Source organism: Chelonia mydas, chromosome 5, assembly GCF_015237465.2.
Source record: "Chelonia mydas isolate rCheMyd1 chromosome 5, rCheMyd1.pri.v2, whole genome shotgun sequence".
NCBI lineage: Eukaryota > Metazoa > Chordata > Testudines > Cheloniidae > Chelonia > Chelonia mydas.
The window spans coordinates 127491486-127516369 of record NC_051245.2 but is presented as its reverse complement, the minus strand read 5'-3'; the positions used below and the strand labels follow the sequence as shown (position 1 = coordinate 127516369).

Sequence of the window (24884 nt, the reverse complement as noted above, 5' to 3'; positions counted from 1 at the left end):
ATTTTTCCACATCTTTCTTGTAGTGTGGGGCCCAAAACTGGACACAGTACTCCAGATGAGGCCTCACCAATGTCGAATAGAGGGGAACGATCACGTCCCTCGATCTGCTCGCTATGCCCCTACTTATACATCCCAAAATGCCATTGGCCTTCTTGGCAACAAGGGCACACTGTTGACTCATATCCAGCTTCTCGTCCACTGTCACCCCTAGGTCCTTTTCTGCAGAACTGCTGCCTAGCCATTCGGTCCCTAGTCTGTAGCGGTTCATTGGATTCTTCCGTCCTAAGTGCAGGACCCTGCACTTATCCTTGTTGAACCTCATCAGATTTCTTTTGGCCCAATCCTCCAATTTGTCTAGGTCCCTCTGTATCCTATCCCTACCCTCCAGCGTATCTACCACTCCTCCTAGTTTAGTATCATCCGCAAATTAGCTGAGAGTGCAATCCACACCATCCTCCAGATCATTTATGAAGATATTGAACAAAACCGGCCCCAGGACCGACTCTTGGGGCACTCCACTTGATACCGGCTGCCATCTAGACATGGAGCCATTGATCACTATCCGTTCAGCCCGACAATCTAGCCAACTTTCTACCCACCTTATAGTGCATTCATCCAGCCCATACTTCTTTAACTTGCTGACAAGAATACTGTGGGAGACCATGTCAAAAGCTTTGCTAAAGTCAAGAAACAATACATCCACTGCTTTCCTTTCATCCACAGAACCAGTAATTTCATCATAGAAGGCGATTAGATTAGTCAGGCATGACCTTCCCTTGGTGAATCCATGCTGACTGTTCCTGATCACTTTCCTCTCGTGTAAGTGCTTCAGGATTGATTCCTTGAGGACCTGCGCCATGATTTTTCCGGGGACTGAGGTGAGGCTGACTGGCCTGTAGTTCCCAGGATCCTCCTTCTTCCCTTTTTTAAAGATGGGCACTACATTAGCCTTTTTCCAGTCGTCTGGGACTTCCCCCGATCGCCATGAGTTTTCAAAGATAATGGCCAATGGCTCTGCAATCACAGCCGCCAACTCCTTTAGCACTCTCGGATGCAACGCATCTGGCCCCATGGACTTGTGCACGTCCAGCTTTTCTAAATAGTCCCAACCACTTCTTTCTCCACAGAGGGCTGGCCACCTACTCCCCATGCTGTGTTGCCCAGCGCAGCAGTCTGGGAGCTGACCTTGTTCGTGAAGACAGAGGCAAAAAAAGCATTGAGTACATTAGCTTTTTCTACATCCTCTGTCACTAGGTTGCCTCCCTCATTCAGTAAGGGGCCCACACTTTCCTTGGCTTTCTTCTTGTTGTCAACATACCTGAAGAAACCCTTCTTGTTACTCTTAACATCTCTTGCTAGCTGCAGCTCCAGGTGCGATTTGGCCCTCCTAATTTCATTCCTACATGCCCGAGCAACATTTTTATACTCTTCCCTGGTCATTTGTCCAATCTTCCACTTCTTGTAAGCTTCTTTTTTATGTTTAAGATCTGCAAGGATTTCACTGTTAAGCCAAGCTGGTTGCCTGCCATATTTACTATTCTTTTGACACATCGGGATGGTTTGTCCCTGTAACCTCAATAGGGATTCCTTGAAATACAGCCAGCTCTCCTGGATTCCTTTCCCCCTCATGTTATTCCCCCAGGGGATCCTACCCATCAGTTCCCTGAGGGAGTCGAAGTCTGCTTTCCTGAAGTCCAGGGTCCGTATTCTGCTGCTCTCCTTTCTTCCCTGTGTCAGGATCCTGAACTCGACCAACTCATGGTCACTGCCTCCCAGATTCCCCTCCACTTTTGCTTCCCCTACTAATTCTTCCCGGTTTGTAAGCAGCAGGTCAAGAAAAGCTCTCCCCTTAGTTGGCTCCTCCAGCACTTGCATCAGGAAATTGTCCCCTACATTTTCCAAAAACTTCCTGGATTGTCTATGCACCGCTGTAGTGCTCTCCCAGCAGATATCAGGATGATTAAAGTCGCCCATGAGAACCAGGGCGTGCGATCTAGTAGCTTCTGCGAGTTGCCGGAAGAAAGCCTCATCCACCTCATCCCCCTGGTCCGGTGGTCTATAGCAGACTCCCACCACTACATCACTCTTGTTGCTCACACTTCTAAACTTAATCCAGAGACACTCAGGTTTTTCTGCAGTTTCATACCGGAGCTCTGATCCAGTCCATCAATCTGATCAGTCCATCAATGGCTATTAGCCAACATGGTCAGGGATGCAACCCCATGCTCTGGGTGTCCTTAAACCTCCCACAGCCAGAAGCTGGGACTGGACAATAGGGGATGGATCACTCAATAATTGTCCTGTTCATTCCCTCCGAAGCACCTAGCATTGGCCACTCTTGGAAGACAAGTCTACTGGGCTAGATGGACCATTGGTCTGACCCCGTATGGCTGTTCTTATGAGTATGAGGCAGAGACGTGTGAGAGGGGAGCTCCTTTGTGTTGGAACAAAGGACCCGAGACTCAAGTTAACACTACAGATCCTTAAATGTCTTGCCTTACTCCTGGTCAGACTCTGCTCTGAGACTCACCAGTGTAAATCTGGAATAAATCTATTGATTTCAGAGCTGTTACTCCTGAGTGACACTGGTGTACCTCAGAACAGAATTTGTACAGAATAAATACAGGAGTAATAAGAAATTAATTGAAATTTCATTGATAATGTCTGTTGCACTCCTGGTAGATTATCCACAAAGATAATTCTAAGTAATCTATTAATACCTGCCTCTATGTAATGAATATAGCTAGAGCTGGTCAAACATTTTCCGATTAAGGTTTTTAGCTGGAAAATAGGATTGAGTTGAAAATGAATATTTTTGTGGAAAAATAGTTTTTTACTAACTTTGCTATTTCCCAGATCTTTCTGAAAACAAATTTGGGGGGGAATAACAATTTTTTTCTAAATGTAAAAATTTGTGGGGGAGCCTGAAAATGTTCAAAATGTTTGAAAATTTTAATTTCATATCTGTGGGTTTCCCTCCCATTATCTGACCGTTACTCAATTGGCAAAAGTTGGATAATAGGGAGAAAGTGTGGCAAAATCAACTTTTTCCAATTTCCTGACTTTTTTTTTCCCAGTTGGGAAAGAGGAACAAAGTATTAATAGTATAACTTTCAGGGAGAAAATAACATTAATACTTTAAAGTTACATTTAACAGTGAAACATGGTGAGGAACCCACTTTCCCACAGCTTTGAAATTTCCCATGGGAAAATTGGCATTTTTCAACAGTAAAAATTCAAAGGGGGATTTTTCCCATGAAAATTCGAATGGGAAAAATCCAGTTTTTCAGCCAGTTCTATGTATCATTAGAAAAAGAAAACTACCATACTGAACCCAAACAGGGCAGTGCTACCTCTCCAGTGCTGCTGCAGCTTTGAAACTGGACGCGAATGCCACAGTGCTCAGCTAAACCCCTTCCTCTCAGGCAATTGGTTTGCTCTGAGGGTGAAACTGTGGGAAGTGGCCATCTCCTATGGGCAGGAGAGAGAAGTTCTCTTGCTGTGGGAGGAGAAAGGGAGGCCACGGGAATCCAGCTCAGGAGAGGCCTGAATAAATAGTCCTGTGTTAAGGAGTCCTGACCTTGGGACAGGCAGTAAGAAAGGGCCCAGAAGGAGCCTGAAAGGGAGTGCTCCAAGGAAGTCTCTGGGGAATCCTGCTAAGGGCCAGAGGAGGCTAAGGATCTGGGATAGGGCTTGGACTCACCATGCCTTGGGGAGTCCAAGCCATGAAGCTGCAGCGTGGGGAGTGAGTTCCAACCAGAGGGAGAGATCCAGTGGGAAAGCAGGCAGGTCCTGGGATCACAGCTCTTTGAGAGCAGTGGTGAGGAGGTGCAGGATTAGCTCTTCTAGTTGCATGAGTGGTACTTAAGTGAATTATCCCACATTCTCACCTGCCAGCAAGGTTGTCCAGAATTTGAGGGAGGGACCTTCTCGGGCTATGATCCTTGCCTCTGAGTGCCATTTTCCAGGGGACCCACTGAGTGCTGGACTCCCGCCGCGTTTGCCTACAGGATTTTGGTGGAGATGCCCCAGTTACCCCCTTTCCCACATTTCTGTGCTGTCTGGGCCTAAGCCTATCTTGGTCAAGAGGGAGCTGGTAGCTCCTCATGATGTTTGGAATCAGGTTGATGAAGTTCCTCTCAGACTGCCAGGCTTTCTGGATCATTCTGTGCTGGGTTTTCCTTGGCAGAATCATTCCTGGGTGTGAAGATTTTTGACATCACAACCTGCTTGTGGACATACTTAGCCCTAAATGATCCACTGGCACTTCTGGAAGCTTCACAAAATGAACCCAGTGTATGATCAGACAAGGATGGTTACCTCACCAGTCTGCAGGGCACAATGTACATAGTGTAGGTAATTTTCCTTCTTATTCAGATGTTACCTATCATTTCTTTTGCATTTTCTACTTTCTTTTATGTGTTATGTTTGTGTGAGTTTCGGCTGCCTAGGGTCATTATAACAAAATAATTTGTCTTTGAGAGCAGTGATAATACAAATCTGACTATCAAGATAAAAATAATTCCTTCATTTGTGTTATATGGCCCTGTGCCTTGAGCAATAGATCAGAACCTCAGGAATTGTCACATTTGAGCAATATTTTTGGTACCACCTTAGAGCCAGCCAATGTATGTACAATATATTATATGCCCAGCACATAGTCTGCAAATGGTTAACCTGAATTAAATACTAAAATCTGGTGAAAATGAAGTGCTCCGAATGGGAAAGGTGAATCAATTCGGGATTAGTCACCGCTGAGTAGGCTTTACAGAGGAGTAAAACCAATGTGAAAATGTAAACTAGCTTTCCATCCACCCACCATGCCATCAGTAAAGAGAGATGTTTGCTTGCTAGAAATATAAAGCAATAACCAATAGGCAGATCACCAGATTTCCTACAGAGAAGGTCAACAGGTTAGATTTATCTAATTAACGTGAATATGGATTCTCAGCCTTCACATCATACCAGTTTGAGCTGGGAAAGACTTATTAAATACCCAGTCTTTCACTGGTCCACCAACCACTATGTTATATAATGTTTGGTCCAGTCTAATGTTAAATATCACAAGGGATAGGGTGTATGCACATTCCCTTGGGCGATTATTCCACAGTCTAACAGCTCACTGTCAGAAATATTTTCCCCAATATTCAGCCTAAAAATATACCCTTCATTTCATCCCCGTATTCCTGTGCATACATTCTTGCACCTCTGTAACTATTTCATCTAGTATTATTATTTGTATTACAGTAACACCTGGACTCTCCAGTCAGGAGCAGGACGCCTCCCCCCACCCCCAGTGCTAGGCACTGTACATACACATAAGTTATGTCTGCACTGCAGAGTTAACTCAGGAGCCTACTCTGGTGTTATCCCTAATCCCTCCTCACATCCACACACAAAAAGCTCATACCCAGGTTTGGCAGAGTTTTCAGCCCGGGCTAGCTGACCCAGCTGAGGGGTGTGGATTAGAGCCCGGTTACTGCTCTAACTTTCCCCCTGCAGGTAGGATGCAGCTAAATCTCTCAAGTGCAGAGTGTCCTCCAATACCTTCCCCCAAGTCCTTATGTGCCCAGAAGAAGGGACAGATTCCCTGGGAGGGAATGACAAGCTGCTCGGGTTACTGCAGCACAAAGGATGTTGGGACGTGCCCCCAGAAGTCCCAGCGATGCACATGGGGGAGCACAACACCAGTGAGGAGACAGCAACGTGGGCAGGGCTTTGCAGTGTGGCTGCTCCCCAGTCACCTGGGTTCGTTCTGCCACGAAGATGTACCCGCAGTGAGAGAGAGAGTCCCTGACCAAAAGAGCTGTCGGTTTAAATGAACAAGATGAAGGCCAATCGTAGGCCCGGTGGTGAAAAGTCCTGCCCAGGATGTCTCAGATGGTAGGTGGCAGAGATGGGAGACTCGGGTCTCCTGAATTCCAGCTCAGTGCCTTGTACTTTGGGGCCATGCTGCCTCTCTTCCTTCCCGTTCATGCCTTCAGCAAGCCTGGCTGTTGCGAAGATGGAGTGCTGCAGTCCAAGTGGAAAGGGGAAAGCGATGTCAGAAATGGACTGGTTGGAGGGTTTTTAATTAATCTGTAAATATACACCCTTAGGAGCTGGCCCTAAAACCTGGGCCATCCCAGAGAAACACAAATCAACCTTCTCCAAGGTGTGAGAGACTTTCTGGAGCTTTATTTTCCTCCTCAGTTTGTTTAATTTCCCACTTTAATCCCCCCTCCTCCCCTTTGCTGTCTATGGTCATATTCTCTTCTTCTCTTCCTCTGTCTCGCCCTGGTGGCACATGTTAGCCTCCCTTCTCCAGATTCCCCCTGTGTTTCTTTGAATCCCAGGCTTGTCTTTTCCCCTCCTGGAGCTTCATTCCCCTACATGCACACACTCTCTCTCTCTCCTCCCCACCCACGACTAGGGCGTTCCTGACCCTGCAAACTGTGTCCTTTCAACCCCATCTTCTTTCTCCTCCTTCCAGTATCTTCTCCTGTCCCTCTCTCTGCTCGGGGTTTCCCATCCTCTCTAACCCAGATGCGGCCTTGTCTGCATTACAGGGACGATGCCCATAGTTTCCCTCAGTCAGTTGAAAAGCATCTCTGCCCAGAGGTGCTTCCATTGACGGTTGAGGGTGGCAGCAATCGTCCCAATATCCCTCACCACTGTGTAGAGTAAGGACAGGGCTAATCTGAACCAGCTCAGGCTCAGTAGATGGTGCACTAGAGTGGATGCAGCGCACTGACACAGCTGGTGCACTGTCACCCTGGACAGTGGTCAGACCTGACAGCTCCCTCAGCTCAGAACATTCTTAGTTCACTAACTGGAAGTTCCTTCTCACTTACCCCCCGACCATGCCATCCATACCCCACCAGCTCTGGTCCCCACCCCCACCATCTTCATCCAGGAGTGCACAGGCCTTTTTTGTCTCCTCTGCACAGGGGCAACTTTTGCCTTTAGCTGTTTGTGCCTCTGTGATGGGTTAGACCCCCTCCATCCGGGATGCCACCAGATGTGCTGGGGTCCCACTGGTTCCGCCTGTTCCACCAGCCTGGGTTTCCTCACCCTGTTCTACTGTGCCAGGCCATCAAGCCTTCTCCAGCACGGACACACCCAGCTGCAAATGGACACAGAGACATTGAGATCAGCTTAGGGATTCACCCAGCACTCACACCCCCTTTGGGGAGTAAACCCAAAATAATATTGTCTTGTGCTGTATAGAAAAATCTGCACAGTGCAAGCTCATGGAAATTTGCCCTCTCCCTCAATGTGGAGAGAAATATGCACAGCTTCTTCTTCTCCCCTCCCCCTCAATATGAATTGCATAAACTGGGTTTTGAAATAAACAAGAAATAAGTTTATTAACTATAAAAGGTAAATTTAAATTGATGATAAGGGATAGTAAACAGAACAAAGCAGATTACTGAACAAATAAAACAAAACACGCAAGCTAAGCTTAATACACTCAAGAAATAGGTTACAAAATGTAATTTCTCACCCTCAATGTTGTTTTAGGCAAGTTGCAGAGCTTCTGTATCTCAGAGTTCCAGTTATTTCTCTTTACAGACTGGACCCCTGTCTCAGCCTGGACTCCACCCTGCCTTTCCCTTCAGGTGTTTTTAGCAGTCTTCCTTCCTGGGCTGGCAATGGAAGAAAGTCCTGAATGACTTCCTTCTGTGGGGAAAATTAACCACGTGTTGCGTTTGAAATCAGAAACGCCTGAAGCACCTTTATTCAAGTATACATATACAGGGAGAATCAGCCATAGCTGCTCTACATAAGCAGAAAATACAGGAGTTTATACAACTGAAAACCACAATTTCTTAAGCACACTTCCTTTAACCAGCGTTTTCCTTATTTGGCATATAGTATAGGCTCTAACAGTAGTTTTCCTTATTTAGGATATAGCAAACAAGCTTTTCCTGTTACTGACAGGTTGTTCTTTGCGGTTAGCGAGTCTTCCCTAATTTCTAACTGTTAGGGTTACATTTCCTAAGTTGTTCTGTTGCAACTGCCCTACAGTGAAATTTTTTAGTCTCTACTTATGCTTTTACACACACAGTTAGCTTGACTAAAGTTTTAGGCCTACTTCGGAAGTTTTAGGCCCACTGGATTTTCCCCCCACACTTCCCAGCCTTAAATAGAATTTACATAAGGCAGGAAGCCTTTGTTTCCAGTGGAAAAGTACCAGCAGCGTCCAAGGTGGTATTTTGTACCAGGTGACATTATCACATGACCTTGCAGTGTCAGGGCAACCATGAGACAAGGTTTATTTGCAGGCTCCACAGGAAGGAACTCCTGGGAAGATGGGAAATCCACATCTTCAAAGATTCATTGTCTTTTCTTATTGGCCCATTAAGGCTGATTGCTTACTGTCTGCTGGGCATTTCCCAAGCACGTACCCAAACAGTTGTAATTGTTACATAGATAATATTCCTAACATCAGATACAGAAATGATACATGTATACAAATTGGATAAACACATTCAGTAAATCATACCCTTTTCAATGATACCTCACATGACCCATCTAGCATAAAATATATCTTAGTTATGCCATATTCATATCCTAACAATATTTCTGTGAAGAATATGGAGTATAACGTCACAGCCTCTTCTTCGCTCCCTGATTGTTCAAATATCTTTAGCTTTCTTGAAGAGGATGGACTGAAGAAGCATCTTGAGCCATAGAATCATAGAATATTAGGGTTGGAATGGACCTAAGGAGGGCATCTAGTCCAACCCCCTGCTCAAAGCAGGACCAATCCCCTACTAAATCATCCCAGCCAGGGCTTTGTCAAACCTGACCTTAAAAACCTCGAAGGAAGGAGATTCCACCACCTTCTTAGGTAACGCATTCCAGTGCTTCACCACCCTCCTAGTGAAAAAGTTTTTCCTAATATCCAACCTAAACCTCCCCCACTGCAACTTGAGACCATTACTCCTTGTTCTGTCATTAATTTCATCCCCTTCCCTTTACGAAAGGACCTAAATTTCTTCTTAGTACATCAGACTCCCCAACTCTTGTGATTTTATTGCAAATCTCACAATATTGGATTTCTTATGTAAAGTCCCAGCACCTGGAATCGTGATGATATAAGAATCTCAGCTTTTATTTAAAATAGAGCAAGCGCCCCTCGTGGCTATGGAGAAAACCTTGAAACTATGACATCAGTGTGACTGAAAGGCTCAGAAAGCAGAAGGAAAAGAAAAATAAACCAACATTTATTATTATTTGTTAAGCCTCATGGTTTTAAGCCAGACTCATGATGCATGGGACCTGACTCACAATTTCTGAAGATTTGGCGTTGCCAATACTGGCCCACCTCCCTCCTTCCCTCCCTGCTGATATATATGGCCTTGTAATTCTCTGGAGCCTCTTTGGCTAGCAGCACATAATTTTGCTTTAGTGTTGCCTTTGCTTATATTTTCCTGTGAGCCTTACCTGACTTGTCGTTTGTGATGGGGTGAGCTCCCCATACTAGCCTTGCAAGAGCAAAATTGGGCCAGGTGAGCCCAATCAGCTAATTAGGCTGCAAACAGGAGATTTTGGAGAGAGCAGCTAATTAGAGAGAAGCTCACCTGTGCAGGAGCAGGCTGGGCCTATAAAGCAAGTCCCAGCCTGGGGATGCTGGGAAGGGGGTAGTCACTCCATGGGAAGAGGGTGGAAGCATTTGAGCTGGTACATCTGGAGAGAACCTCCTCCATCCCCCGGCATACTTGGCCCCTGTCCCTGGCAGCCAAGCCCAGCCAGGCCTCTCTCAGGCAGAAGAGGCTCTGAACTGCTCCCCACCCGGCTGCCAAGGAGAGCGACCTGCACAGGATGTGCCATGTTCCTCTTTCTCTCAGAGGATAGAAGTGACTTTGTCTGTACAAAGTGCAAGCTGGTCTCCATATTGGAAGAGAAGGTTAAAGGACTAGAGACCCAAGTATCAACCCAGCATTGCATCAGAGAAATGAAGACTTTCTGGATAGAAGTTAGCATTTGTTACTACAGGCACAGCATGCTGAAGAATCAGAGAGGGCAGTGCAGAATGGGAAAGAAAATTGGCAGCATGTGACCTCCAGAAGAAGAAAGAGGAGAACTCATGTACCCCCAATGCTGATAGAGGTAAGAAACTGTTTTCAGACTCTCTGCACAGGTATTATGGTGGAGAATGATTCAGAAGAGTCATCTGAGGGAAGGGATCAGGAGGAGACCCCATTGACCGAAAGGCATGCGATGCATTGTCCTAGGGATGGGGGTTCCATGACCACCACTCCCAAGAGGAGGAGACAGGTGGTGGTGGCTGGGGACTTCCTCTTAAGGGGGACAGAGTCATCCATCTGCTGTCCAGACCAGGAACCTCGAGATGTGCACTGCTTCCCTGGAACTAGAATTCAGGATGTGATGGAGTGTCTGCCAAGACTGATCAAGCCCTCGGACCACTACCCCTTCCTACTTCTCCATTTGGGCACCAATGATACTGCCAAGAATGACCTTAAGTGGGTCACTGCAGATTATGTGGCTCTGGGAAGAAGAATAAAGCAGTTTGAGGCTCAAGTTGTGTTCTTGTCCATCCTCCCTGTTGAAGGAAAAGGCCCAGGTAGGGACCATCAAATTGTGGAAGTAAATGTGTGGTTGCACAGGTGGTGTCGGAGACAGGGCTTTGGATTCTTTGACCATGGGATGTTGTCCAGGAAGAAGGAGTGCTAGGAAGAGATGGGATCCACCTAACGAAGAGAGGGAAGAGCATCTTTGCAAGCAGGCTTGTTAACCTACTGAGGAGGGCTTTAAACTAGGTTTACTGGGGGACAGTAACCTAAGCCCAGAGGTAAGTGGGATACCGGGGGGAAACACAAGGAGGAGGGTGCAACAGGGAGGCCTCCTGATTCATACTGAGAAAGTAGGGAAATCAGCTCGTTATCTTAGATGCCTGTACACAAATGCAAGAAGCCTGGGAAACAAGCAGGAAGAATTGGAAGTCCTGGCACAGTCAAGGAACTATGATGTAACTGGAGTGAAACTTGGTGGGATAACTCACATGACTGGAGCACTGTCATGGATGGGTATAAACTGTTCAGGAAGGACAGGTGGGGGAGAAAAGGTGGAGTTTAAGAGCTTGTCTACGCTACCAGCTGGATCGATGGGCAGCAATCGATCCAGCCGGGGTCGATTTATTGTGTCTAGTATAGATGCAATAAATTGACTGCCGATTGCTCCAGCATCAACTCGATTCTCCACCTCAATGAGAATTGCAAGGGGAATTGACGGGAGACCATCTCCTGTCGACGCACTGCCGTGAAGACTCCGCAGTAAGTAGATCTAAGTACGTCGACTTCAGCTATATTATTAACGTAGCTGAAGCTGCGTAACTTAGATCGATTCCACCCCATAGTGTAGACCAGCCCTATGACAGCAGTGTGATTGCTCAGAGCTCCAGTATGAAACTGGAGAAAAGCCTGTTGAGAGTCTTTGGGTTAAGTTTAGAGGTGAGAGCAACAAGGGTGATGTTGTGGTGGGCGTGTGCTGTAGACCACCAGACCAGGAGGATGAGGTAGACAAGGCTTTCTTCAGATAACTAACAGAAGTTTCCAGATCAAAGGTCCTGGTTTTTATGGGGTACTTCAATCACCCTGACATCTGCTGGGAAAACAATACAGCAGTGCATAGCCAATCCAGGAAGTTTTTGGAGAGTGTTGGGGACAACTTCCTGGTGCAAGTTCTGGAGAAACCAACTAGGGGCTGTGCTCCTCTTGACCTGCTGCTCACAGACAGGGAAGAACTGGTAGGGGAAGTAGAAGTGGGTGGCAACCTGGGCAGCAGTGACCATGAGATGGTCGGGTTCAGGATCCTGACAAAAGGAAGAAAGGAGAGTAGCAGAATACGGACCCTGGACTTCAGAAAAGCAGACTTTGACTCCCTCAGGGAACTGACGGGCAGGATCCCCTGGGAGGCTAATATGAGGGGGAAAGGAGTCCAGGAAAGCGGGCTGTATTTTAAAGAAGCCTTATTGAGGGCGCAGAATAAACCATCCCAATGTGCAGAAAGAATAGCAAATATGGTAGGCGACCAGCTTAGCTTAACAGAGAAATCTTCAGTGAGCTTAAACACAAAAAGGAAGCTTACAAGAAGTGGAAATTTGGACAGATGGCTAGGCAGGAGTATAAAAATATTGCTCAAGCATGCAGGAAGGAAGTGTAATTAGGAAGGCCAAAACACAACTGGAGTTGCAGCTAGCAAAGGATGTGAAGGGTAACAAGAAGGGTTTCTACAGGTATGTTAGCAACAAGAAGGTGATCAGGGAAAGTGTGGGCCCCTTACTTAATGGGGGAGGCAACCTAGTGACAGATGATGTGGAAAAAGCTGAAGTACTCAATGCTTTTTTTGCCTTGGTCGTCACAGACAAGGTCAGCTCCCAGACTGCTGCACTGGGCAACACAGCATGGGGAGTAGGTGAGCAGCCCTCAGTGGTGAAAGAACAGGTTCAGGACTATTTAGAAAAGCTGGACATGCACAAGTCTATGGGGCCGGATGCAATGCATCCAAGGGTGCTGAGGGAATTGGCTGATGTGATTGCAGAGCCATTGGCCATTACCTTTGAAAACTCGTGGCAATCAGAGGAGGTCCCGAATGACTGGAAAAAGGCAAATATAGTGCCCATCTTTAAAAAAGGGAAGAAGGAGAATCCAGGGAAGTACAGACCAGTCAGCCTTACCTAAGTCCCTGGAAAAATCATGGAGTAGGTCCTCAAGGAATCCATTTTGAATCACTTGGAGGAGAGGAAGGTGATCAGGAACAATCAACATGGATTCACCAAGGGCAAGTCATGCCTGACCAACCTGATTGCCTTCTATGATGAGATAACTGGCTCTGGATCTGGAGAAAGCGGTGGATGTGATATATCATGACTTTAGCAAAGCTTTTGATACGTTCTCCCACAGTATTCTTGTCAGCAAGTTAAAGAAGTATGAATTGAATGAATGGACTATAAGGTGGAGAGAAAGCTGGCTAGATTGTCAAGCTCAACAGGTAGTGATCAATAGCTCGATGTCTAGTTGGCAGCCGGTATCAAGTGGAGTGTCCCAGGGGTCGGTCCTGGGGCCAGTTTTGTTAAACATCTTTATTAATGATCTGGATGATGGGATGGATTGCACCTTCAGCAAGTTCACGGATGACACTAAGCTGGAGGGAGAGGTAGATACGCTGGAGGGTAGGGATAGGGTCCAGAGTGACCTAGGCAAATTGGAGGATTGGGCCAAAAGAAATCTGAGGTTCAACAAGAACAAGTGCAGAGTTCTGCACTTAGGAGGGAGGAATCCCATGGGCTGCTACAGGCTGGAGACCGACTGGCTAAGCAGCAGTTCTGCAGAAAAGGACCTGGGGATTACAGTGGATGAGAAGCTGGATCTGAGTCAGCAGTGTGCCCTTGTTGCAAAAAAGGACAATGGCATATTGGGCGGCATTAGTAGGAGCATTGCCAGCAGATAGTAGGAAGTGATTATGCCCCTCTATTTGGAACTGATGAGGCCACATCTGGAGAATTGCATCCAGTTTTTGACCCCCCCCCCCCCCCCCACTACAGGAAGGATGTGGACAAATTGGAGAGAGTCCATTGAGGGCAACGAAAATTATTAGGGGCTGGGGGCACATGACTTATGAGAAGAGGCTGAGGGGGCTTATTTAGTCTGCGGAAGAGAAGAGTGAGGGGGGATTTGATAGCAGCCTTCAACTACCTGAAGGGGGGGTTCCAAAGAGGATGGAGCTAGGCTGTTCTCAGTGGTAGCAGATGACAGAATAAGGAGCAATGGTCTCAAGTTGCAGTGGGGGAGGTCTAGGCTGGATATTAGGAAAAACTATTTCACTAGGAGGGTGGTGAAGCACTGGAATGGGTTACTGAGGGCGGTGTGGAATCTCCTTCCTTAGAGCTTTTTAAGGCCTGGCTTGACAAAGCCCTGGCTGGGATGATTTAGTTGGTGTTGGTTCCTGCTTTGAGCAGGGGTTTGGACTAGATGACCTCCTGAGGTCCCTTCCAACAATAATTGTGTGTGGTTCTATGAAATACAGTGCGGGGAGGCTGTCAGGATTCCTTCCCCACTCTGAATTCTAGGGTACAGATGTGGGGACCCACATGAAAGACCCCCTAAGCTTATTCTTACTAGCTTAGGTTAAAAACTTCCCCAAGGTACAAACTTTGCCTTATCCTTGAACAGTATACTGCCACCACCAAGCATTTTAAACAAAGAACAAGGAAAGAGACCACTTGGAGACATCTTCCCCCAAAATACCCCCCCAAGCCCTACACCCCACCTTTCCTGGGGAGGCTTGAGAATAATCTCCTAACCAATTGGTATGAAATCATCAAAGACCCAAATCCCTGGATCTTGAAACAATGGAAAATTCAGTCAGGTTCTTAAAAGAAGGATTTTTAAAAAAAAAGGTAAAGATCATCTCTGTAAAATCAGGATGGAAAATACTTTACAGGGTATTCAGATTCAAAACACAGAGGATCCCCCTCCAGGCAAAACCTTAAAGTTACAGAAAACAGGAATAAACCTCCCTCTTAACACAGGAAAATTCACATAAAACAAAAGATAAACTAATCCGCCTTGCCTGGCTTACCCATACTGGTTGCAATATTGGAGATTTGGATTAGAATGGGTTGGAGAAGATGGATTTCTGTCTGGCCTCTCTCAGTCCCAAGAGAGAGCAAACACAGTAAACAAAGGGCACAAACCAAAGCCTCCCCCCCCCCGCAAGATTTGAAAGTATCTTGTTCCCTTATTGGTCATTTGGGTCAGGTGCCAGCCAGGTTAGCTGAGCTTCTTAACCCTTTACAGGTAACAGGATGTTGCCTCTGGCCAGGAGGGATTTTATAGCACTGTATACAGAAAGGTGGTTACCCTTCCCTTTATATTTATGACAGAGGCCCATGGAGAAAAGGATAGAGAGTCCCTTCCCACAGGTAACATGGGGTGTAGAGAGCGTTGTGGCCTTGAGATGGGTGTGCGGGGGTCACTGGGCTGTGGAGATGTGGGGTGGTCATGTGTCCCCCCCTTCAGATTGTGGTTCCTCCCTGTATGGGGAGGTACCAGTTGTCTAGCCCAGGACTGCTGAGCTGAGGCTCCCTGGCCTGGAACCTGGAGTGGAGGGTGGGCCTGGTTTCCCCTCCTGGCCACTGAGGGAGTGGCACTGGGGCAGTGAATGGGCAGACTGCCTAGGACTGTCGGCAAACTGAACCCTGGAAGAGGGAACACTGAGTGTCCTAGCTGGAAGGCGAAGTCACAAAGAGGACGATGCAGTCCTGGAGCGAGAGGGGCTGCAGACTAGAGTCAGAGCACCAGCATGTGCACTGTGGGCAGGGGCACTGGCCTCAAGAGCTACTCCCCAGAGTGACCAGAAGGAGGCGCCAGCACAGTGGTGAGTCATGTGCCCTGAGACAGAGTATTTTTGTTTGACTGCCAAAATTCTGTTCTCTTCAGTCCTTACTCAGCCAACCTTTCCCTTGAAGTCAATGCGGGGTGTGTGTGTGAGTAAAGACACCAGCATTTGGTCCCACAAGTGTATAACCGTGGGCCCAGGAAAATAATGTTAAAGTCTGGATATCTTGTTGTTTTTATTTAAAAAAAGTAATTATGCCAAGCCATCTGTGAGTAATGTAAAAAAAGATGTAAACAGATGATGCATAGTGTACAGTATGTCACATGAACCTTCCATCTGCCATGGGGAACGGCAACATTCTTCAGCACCAGTGCTGGAGACTGGGGAGTAATCTATGGTATAGAGCAGCATGCCCAAGACTCTTGGTAATGCTGAGCACCACTTCTGGACAATGTAACCAGTCGCACCTCCCTTTGGTGCCCCCCCCGCCCCCCTCACCCTGTGCTGTCAGGGAGCTGTCTCAAATGCATGGCCATGCAGAATCAGTGGTCATGGACGGCGAGTTCTATGGGCCCGTGGGGCCCAGGCACCAGGAATATTCCTGTCCCAGGGGTCCGGCTCCAGCAAAGTTCCCCCCCACACACAGACACACTCCCCCTGCTCTTCCTGCGGCCCCACCTGCCGCCCCTGGGCGATTTAAAACAGCCTGGGGGCTCCTGCCACCACCCAGCAGCGCAGCGGGGCTGAGCAGCTTCCTGCGTCCTCGTTCCACGTGGCTGCTGGCAGGTCCTTGCAGCCCCTGTGAGGGGGTTGTGCTGCTGCGCTGTGTGCTGCCCCCGCCCCAAATGCCCCTGCGGTCAATGGGAAGCTGCAGGGGCGGTGCCTGGAGACAGCAGCGTGAGGAGACCCCCCCGGCCTGCCCCGCCTAGGAGCCGCTGCTGGAGGGGGTGCCCCAAGTAAGTATCGAACCCCCACCATCCACTTCCAGAACCTGCACCCACACTTCCTCTGCAAACACACCCTTCGGACCCCAAATTTCCTCCCGCACCACCATCCTGCACCCCACACCTCCTCCCCCATCTCCCTCTTGCACTCCCACCCCTCCCCCACACCTACTTTTGTCCCCAAACTCCCTCCCAGATCCTGCACACACACCCCTGCACTTCCCCCCCCCCCCGCCCAGAGCCTGCACCCAGCACCTAAACTCGTTCCCAGAGCCTGCACTCCAGACCCCCTCCCACACCCAAACTCCCTTCCAGAGCCTGACCTCTCACCCCTTCTGCATCCAAACTCCCTCTCAGAGCCTGCATCCCCACCCCCTCATGCACCCCAATCGCCTGAACCCTAGACCCCTTCCCCCACCCAAACTCCCTTCCAGAGCCTTAGGCAGGTGTGTGTGGGGAGTTGGGGGAGGGGTGGGTTCTGGGCACCACCAAAATTTCTACAAACCTGACGCCCCTGTCAGTGGATAGATTTCCACATAATGATGCTTCCTCTCTTTTCTGACCTGCTTTGAGGAGCAGGGAAATAGTTAACAGTGATACTTAGCCCCTGTTGAGACGCACAGGGGCAATTTGTGTCTCAGCTCTTGTTTCAGGCTCTCTTCAAAGTCAGGCAGACATGGCTGAAGTGGTTACACTCAAGTCATGTTTTCAAGCTTTTCTTTACAAACCTATAAGCTACAAGTTTCCTTTTTTTAATTTGCTGAAAGCTGACACTCTGGGGAACAATTGAGAGGCCTGTCTGCTTTCCCTCCTTCGTCCTCCACACACCCTGTGTTTAGAGACACTGGTATAGACTGAAGGATGCACTTGAGCGTGGTATTATAGAGACACCCAAGTGTCCCTCTGGACCCTTCGGAAGCCCATGTCTCACATCACAAAATACGATGTTCTGCTCCATTTAGGAAATGGCTGGAAGGGAGCCCCAACTCCACATGCCCCTGGAGCCCTGATTCATTAGGGTTGGGACAGAAAGGGGAGCGATATCCCACCCTGGCTACCTGCTTCCAGCCTGCCTCCCAATGGCGGAAGGGGATGTCACTCCAGAGGACACCTGTTGCTGCTGCTGTGAGAAGCAGCTCAAAATGCAGCCCAGTCTTGGGGCTCAGGAAGGCCAGGGAGCAGGCTGGAGCATGGGCAGGTTATCACCAGCACCTGGAGATGCAGCAGAGAGTGGGATTCACCACTCCAAGCTCACACCCCACCCAGCCACCACCGCTTAATGCAAAGCGGGAGCTTTGGGACTCAGGGCTGGGGGGCTGTATGGGCTCTTCGTCAGGTCACTCTGTACACGTGAGTGGTGGGGACTTGGTCAGTTGTACTGTTGCTGGGGATCCAGCCATGACTCCCCATAGGGGCCCCAGAATCATCCCTGACAAAATCTGAGGTTTTGTGTCTGTTCAAGTGAAATCACTGGTGCTATACCAGCGTGCGTTGATTTCTGGGGTTAACTCTGGCCTCCCCACATGTTGTGGAAGGGAACCAAGGGGTTTGGGCCGGGTGGGAGGCAAGCGGGGCTCTCCATGGCCTGGACATGAGAATTACAATTTGGGGACTACACCACTAGCTGTGGAGAAGGCACCATGGATTGTAGGGCTACATAATGTTGGGATGGGTAGTGACAGTGCTACTATAACAAGCCACCGTAGGGTGCCAATCGTAGGCTACTAATGTGCCCCTTTTTGCAGTGACAGTTGCCCCATAAAGTCCTCAGGAGCCTGTGTTGTCGGCCCGGCCCGGCCTGGCCTGGCATTTAAATATGGACTTTCACAGTAGAAGGATGAGGCACTACATTGGGATGAGGTCTATGGCAATCAGCCAGGGTAAGGGGTGACTTACAATGGAGTAAATCCTCAAGCTAACTTTATAAAAGAGAGTGAGAATTGAAAGAAGCCAGCAGGCCACAAATGGCAGCAAATTCATGGGGGACCTCCAAACCGCTGCTCCTTCTCCTTCTCTAGCCAGGTCAGCTGCCTTTTATCCTCTCTCTTCCCCTCCCCACCTCCAAGCTACCTCTTTTGAGGGCAGCCAGGGTCTTTTACTCCTTAAAAGTAATTATCTTAGGAAAGGCTCACAACCAACTGCCAACTCTGCCCAGTTCAGTTAGGATGACTAAATATTTTTCAGGTGCACTAAAGGGGCCTTTTCCTTTGCCTGGAATAGTGTTCATGTCAGTGCTTGGAAATTGGCGCTTGTCCTTGTAGTCTGGTCTTAGTGCTAAAGACAACCTGGCGGGTTGGAGAGGGAATAAAGCTGAGGTTTCTGTCCTGTGTTGCTCTTTCATTTTGTATACAAAGGAGGACTGAGAAGGCTAAAGAAGAAAAGTTCGTAGGTTCTGCTTTTTCTTTACATTTGAAATTCAGGATCCATCAAAAGCCTCTCTAGCCTGATTCACACTGTAAAAAAATTACTCATTGCTGGCAAAGGGGGCACATGGTTCCTCTGCAAGGGTAGACAAGGACACACCGTGTTCAGTGCTGTTTAAGGAACCTTCGTTAAAACCTGTTCCAGTTTTAAACCCAGTTTCTGAAACTGCGCCAACATGATTCATCCTTGCCTACACTATTTGCAGCTAACATGTGGTCAGCTACACCCCATGCTGGCACCTCTTGTCAGCAGTGGGTAGTTTTTGTTGTGCAGACAAGTCCTTAGGTGTCTGGAGAACTAGTGAAATGGGGACCTCACAGGAGGCTGGAAAAAAACCTGAACAAGTGTGAGGAGAAGGGATATTGAGGGATGATGCTTAAATCTCTGATTTTTGCTAATATTCATTTAACTCCAAGGCTTAACTAACACATTGGATAAGTGAAGCTTTTGTTAAAGGTTCAACAGCCCTGCCTTTCCATTAAGATTTTAGAGCTCAATAGGCATCTCTGGCCCCTCCCAGAGCTCCTCCAACAAAACAAAGTGAGACCCGATTTATATTCCTCATCCAGGATTTCTAAAGGCTTGTCTGTAGTTGAAAATGAATTTGGATTAAGTGGGTGTGAATTTAAAGCACAGTGGCTATTCCTCAGTAACCCCATATGTAGACAAGCCCGAAAGTAAAAGTTCAGCAGGAAAAAAATGGTTAAAATGATTTCTTTACGAAACATAAATCAGAAAAAAGGGAGAGGTGCCATTCCTTGCATACCTTTGAAAGTCATCTCCCAGAATAGCTGAGAAGGAGCTGGACTTAATTTACCTGAAATATATGGACTCGGAAGCTGGCTTGGTCCTCAGCTCCCGATTCAGCCCCTCATAATTAAGCTGAGTAGTTTAAAGGATCACAGCTGGCAGACTAAGGCAGTGGTTCTCAACCCAGGGCACGCAGAGCTCTTCCAAGGGGTTCATCAATTCATCTAGACATTTGCCTGGTTTTACAACTGGCAGAGGTGAAAGTAAGCCGGGCCGGTTTGGTGTACCGGGAAGAGCCGTACCAGCAGGGGACAGCGTCCCTGGGGCCCAGCAATTTAAAAGGGTCCTGGGGTCCTGGCAGTCGCCGCCGCTACCACAACCGTGGAGCTGTGGTGGTGATTTAAAGGGGGCCTGGGGCTCCCGGCCGCCGCTACCGCAGCTGGAGCCCAGGGTAGCGGCGGCGATTTAAAGGGCCTGGGGCTCCAGCCCTTTAAATCGCTGCCGGGGCTCCCGGCCCCAGCCCCGCCCCTTCCACCTGAGGTCCCGCCCCTTCCGGTTGAGCCCCTTCTCCCCCTCCCCCGGCAAACCTTGCTCAGGACCCCGGCCCTGCGTACTGGTAAGTCCCTTAAGTTACTTTCAACCCTGACAACAGGCTACATAAAAAGCACTAGTGAAGTCAGCAGGGCTGGCTCCAGGCACCAGCTTTCCAAGCAGGTGCCTGGGGCGGCACTGAGAATGGGGCAGCCGGCCGTGTCCCAAGGCAGCAAGTCGGCGGCAGCTCCGCCGCTCTTCCGAGTGTGGCGGCAATTTGGCGGCGACTGCTTGGGGGCGGCAAAATTGGCAGAGCCGCCCCTGGAAGTCAGTACAAACTAAAATTTCATACAGTGACTTGTTTATACTGCTCTGTACACTGGATCAGTGTTTCTCAGCCTGAGGGTTGTGATTTATTTTATAATTATATGGTAAAAATGAGAAAGTAATAACTTTTTCAGTAACAGCGTGCTGTGACACTTGTATTTTTATGTCTGATTTTGTAAGCAGCGTCTAATTTGTAAATTACTTTATCAGGAAGGCCATATTGTGTGTGAAGCTGCTGAAGGGACCCAAGTATGTTATTTGCAGTTAAATCTCTGTCTGAGCTGGGTAATTATTCTATAAAAATGTAGTATCCAGTATAGAGACCATGCTGGCAGCGCACCTCATTCCAAACAGTGGGTTCAGAGAGGTGGGTGTCATCCTTGTGCCCAAGCTATCTTATAAAGTGGGGACATCTCACTTGGGCACTAATTCAGGAAAGGATTTAAGCACATGCTTAAGGCCATCCACTTTCGGCACAACATTTAAGCATGTGCTTAAGTCCCATTGATTTCTATAAGCAGGTGCTTACATGCAGTCCTGGATAGGAACCATTGCTGGCGGTATCCTGCATCCATGCTGGCTTATCATTCACGCTGAGAAATCATGTCTGTTTCTGAGCACGGCAGCCCAGTGATAAAGTTTTAGATGCAGTATCCATACCTGCCCCTGTTCTATGGGACTGTGAGTTTTTGCCAGCCGGAAGATTTTGCAGTTCCAAAGGAACAGGATGATGAGAGTTTGGTGTGACTCGATTTCTAGAAGGTGCAGAAAAATCTAGAAGGAAGCACCTGAAAGTCAAAGTCTTACCCAGCCCCATTTCTATATTTATTTCTGAACCCTAGATTTGCCTAGAGCCAATAGGGAGAGCTGGGCTTTAGGCTTTCCTAGAACCATGAGGGAGCAAATGTGAGGACGGAGTGAGAGCGCCAGCTGTTGGTGTCAGAGAGGACCACAATGTGAGAGTCGTATGGGGGTGATGCAGAACAGCAGGATGGATGGAGAGAGCAGGGCCTGATGGAGTGTGGCACGGGAAGTGGGTGAGCCGCTTGGAAACCCCACTATTGTATTTGAAGGCTCTCCCAGGGAGGAAGAGGCCCCAGTGGTGTTGAGGGAGGCAGGATGAGACATACCGGCTTTGCCATGAGACAATTGGCTTGCAGGGTGGGAGGAATATTGTTTTACTGGTGCCAACCAAGGCCCAGCCTTCCATGCCTTTGTTTTAACCTGTGTTCTTTGTTATGGAGGTGACTCCATAGGTAGGCTGAGTCTTGCACTTGAAGCAGGTGTTCAACCATTCAGTGCCTTAGGTCTTCCCATATACAAGAGCTGTATTACGATGCAGTCAAGGTTTATAGTGCACGTCAGGATAAAAACATCACGGGGATGCTGTCGTCATCTCTCAAAACAAGCACTAAAAAGCTAGGCACCGCAGAACTCAGGTAAAACATGTCAAGGACTGGAAAAGCACCGTTAATACACAGAGAGCCTTCACGCTTTCCTGGGGTGACACTGAGCAGTAAACCTGTGCTTACGATTCGTAAATGTCAGTGTGTGACCCAGATGAAACTGATTTAAAACCAGTTTTTTCACTTGGTATCACCAGGGGGCAGAGTTGAGGTTGTGTGTGTTGTGGGGGAGGGGGGTGGCAGCCGGGCAAGAGCATCTCGGAAGAGAGAGGCTGAGCCCAGGAGAAGATACTGAAAGGGTCCTAGAAGGATAAATGTTGTGTTCTTGCACGTGGCCCTTTGCTGTCGTGTCCCCCAGTTTTCACTCTGGAAGTATGATTGTCCTGCAGATGGATGTATCTGTGCCAAACCGTGTGCTCCCTCCTCTAACATGGCTTCCTTCCTTTTTATTTTCACCTTAGCTATGAAATTGCTGGGTTTGTAGTGCTGGTTTTATGGGCCGGGGAGGGGAGGGGGGGAGAGATAATTACAACATCCCTGGAACAGGTGTGATCCTTGCCTTACTGGTATGTGCTCTCAACCTTCTCTCTATATTAAGAAGTTTCTGGGGGAATAGATACATATAATATCAGAAGGAGCTAATGGCTTGTGACATATAAGCCCCCAGGATGGAACTATACTAATGACAGCCAGAGTCTGAAGGTTATGGTGGGGGAGCACTCCTCCTTGTTCAGGCCTTTAGGCTTGTCCAAGCTTGTGTGTGTGTGAGAGAGAGAGAGACAAGGATTATCTAGCCAGGCCATGTGACCTCAGCCTTGGGTTAGGGTTTTCCCAGCTGAGAAGTGCAGGGGCTGAGGGAGGAAAAGAGGCACAGTTTAAGCAATGAGATTTGCATGAAGTCCTGGAGAGAGACAGAGGCACAAGGCAGTTGCTTCTGCAGACAGGGCAGCTGTGCCTAACCTGAGGTTTCTGTAAGAGGGAGATAGGTACATGCTGTTCGTCACCACCCCTGTTCTAGGACACAACATGTGTCATAAATGGGGAAATTACACGAAGAAAATACTGGAGTCCACATCCCAGATTTCTGCTCCAAATGGGAACCTGACAGGCAGGGCCCCAAATTCTACTACCACTCAGCATAGGGACAAGAATAGTAAGTTTCCTTCTTGCTTTGTCTGTGACGCTATGTCTGACTTGTTCCATCTAATAAAGGGGTTCTCGACTTGTGGGCTGCAACCTGCCTGCCCTTCCCATACCACTAAAGGAGAGAGGTTCTCAACTAGACAGGATGGGAAAATATGGAGACCCACTGGTCTAACAGTGTCACCTTAAGCACATGAATGCACTGACATGCTTCATTTCAACCAACAGGACTGCACTGTGCAAATAGCTGATTTGGGGATGAGGAGAGAAGGGGGAGCATGACTTATATCTGATGTCACAATCCCATCACTTGGCAACGTGCTGTTTGAGTAGCAACAGGAGGGGGATGAGGAGAAGCAAGGAAGCTTCCTCTGCTGCCACAGTCTCACAATATTCTGAGTTTTCCACAGCATGTTGATCATAGGCAGATGGTGTAAGGACACCTGCTGTGTGAAAGGGTCACCTGTATTCTTAGGGTGACTTTACACATGCATAGGACATCACCAAGCAGGCCTGCACCTAGGGCTCGGATTATCTAAGTGGGATGGTTCTGTCGGGTTCTGAAGGAACTCCGTCTAGCAAAGGACTCTTGCAGGTCTGGGTTAATTCTCTCCACTGGGATGAGCAAACAGGCTGCGCCTTGTCTCCGGTGGACTCCTTCTCCACCCTCTTTTGGCTGCCTTTTGATTATCTGCCAAAGTGCGTGGCAGACAAATATTTGTCCTGTGGTCTCAGACGCTACCTCATGCCTGTTTGAACAGGCTCTTAATTTAGTACTTTGAATATTGTGCTTATCCCATTCTCACCCTGGGGTGGAAATAAAACTACAGACCTCGCTGTCTATATATTTGGTTCATGTTCTTACCTATAGCAGTCTTTGCAAAGGTGTGGGAGTGAGGGGAGATAAGGGGCAGGCGAAGTTCTGAGGTACTTCTGTCTAACAGAGTTTTGATATTTTTTTTTCTAATAAGTGCAGCCTTGTCTGAAAAATTCCAACAACTAAACAGCAGGAAATACAGCACTAAGCTGCTTCTGCTGAATATGGATATACAGGAACCTGCTTAGAGTGAGTCTCTATGTAGATACATCGCTGAATGGAAATCCTACAGTGCTTCAGTCCAACTTCCTGGGGCTTCATGCTGCTGGTAGCCAACGAAAACTCATTTTTTTCCTTTTAGCTGGAGATGGGTCCCCGTTCTCTGTGTGTATTTTCAGAGGATGGCACTTGCCTGGGGAGAAGAGCAGAGTCACCAAAAGCTACGCTCCAGCTACATTGACACAGCTTTCAGTGAAAAGACTTCACAAGGAACAGGGTTGGTGCGCAATCCCCCCTTTGGGGAAAACCAGCACTGGGGCTGAAAAGAACTCTGGGCCGGGCACCAGCACACAGTGGTGAACATTAGGCAAGAGCCCCCGGGCAGCAGTTTGACATCAGCCTCCACGAAGGTGCAGGTCCAGCTATATCAACAAGGGATGTGTTTGTGAAGACAGGACCTGCATCTTGCAGGGTTGCTGGCAAAGCATGTGGGTGGAGCGCTGCAAGTGGGGGATTAAGCTACATCATTTAATAAAGCAGAGCCAGCATGTGTTTAAGTGAAGTGTGTTACTACAACAAGTCAATCATCTCTCTTTCTAACCCATCTCCTTTGGGGCAGTTCAGCGACTAAGAAAATCAGAAAGGGTTTTCAGCTGCAAAGGGGTATTTATGACAGTGCATTTTAAAAGTAGAGGATAAAGAGATGGGCAGAGTTTCAGCCAAAGAGAACTGCATATTTACCCCTTCAGTGCTGCGTAGGGCAGACCCCACACTGGTCTGCATCCTGTAACTAAAACACAAAGGTCATCAATACATGTCCAGGCAAATGCCACCATTGCCCTTATTTGTGAGCTACCAGCCAATTTCAAGATTCTTGCAGTACCCAAACCTCATACACGTGTCATAAACCAGTACAGACCTAGTTCAAATCCACCCCAGCTATTTCCTCCTTGAGGTCACACCAGTAGGGTACAC

The 24884-nt window shown here is 48.1% G+C and overlaps 1 long non-coding RNA gene across 1 annotated transcript; it reads right to left on the bottom strand.

Moving 5' to 3' along the window:
• Nucleotides 1–2320: 2320 nt before the first annotated feature.
• On the bottom strand, nucleotides 2321–8763 carry LOC119566605. The gene is made up of 3 exons (XR_005225872.2): nucleotides 7487–8763; nucleotides 7054–7105; nucleotides 2321–6012 (listed from the first exon to the last, which is right to left on the bottom strand). It is a non-coding gene; the product is annotated as an uncharacterized LOC119566605 (long non-coding RNA).
• Between the last annotated feature and the right edge of the window lie 16121 nt (nucleotides 8764–24884).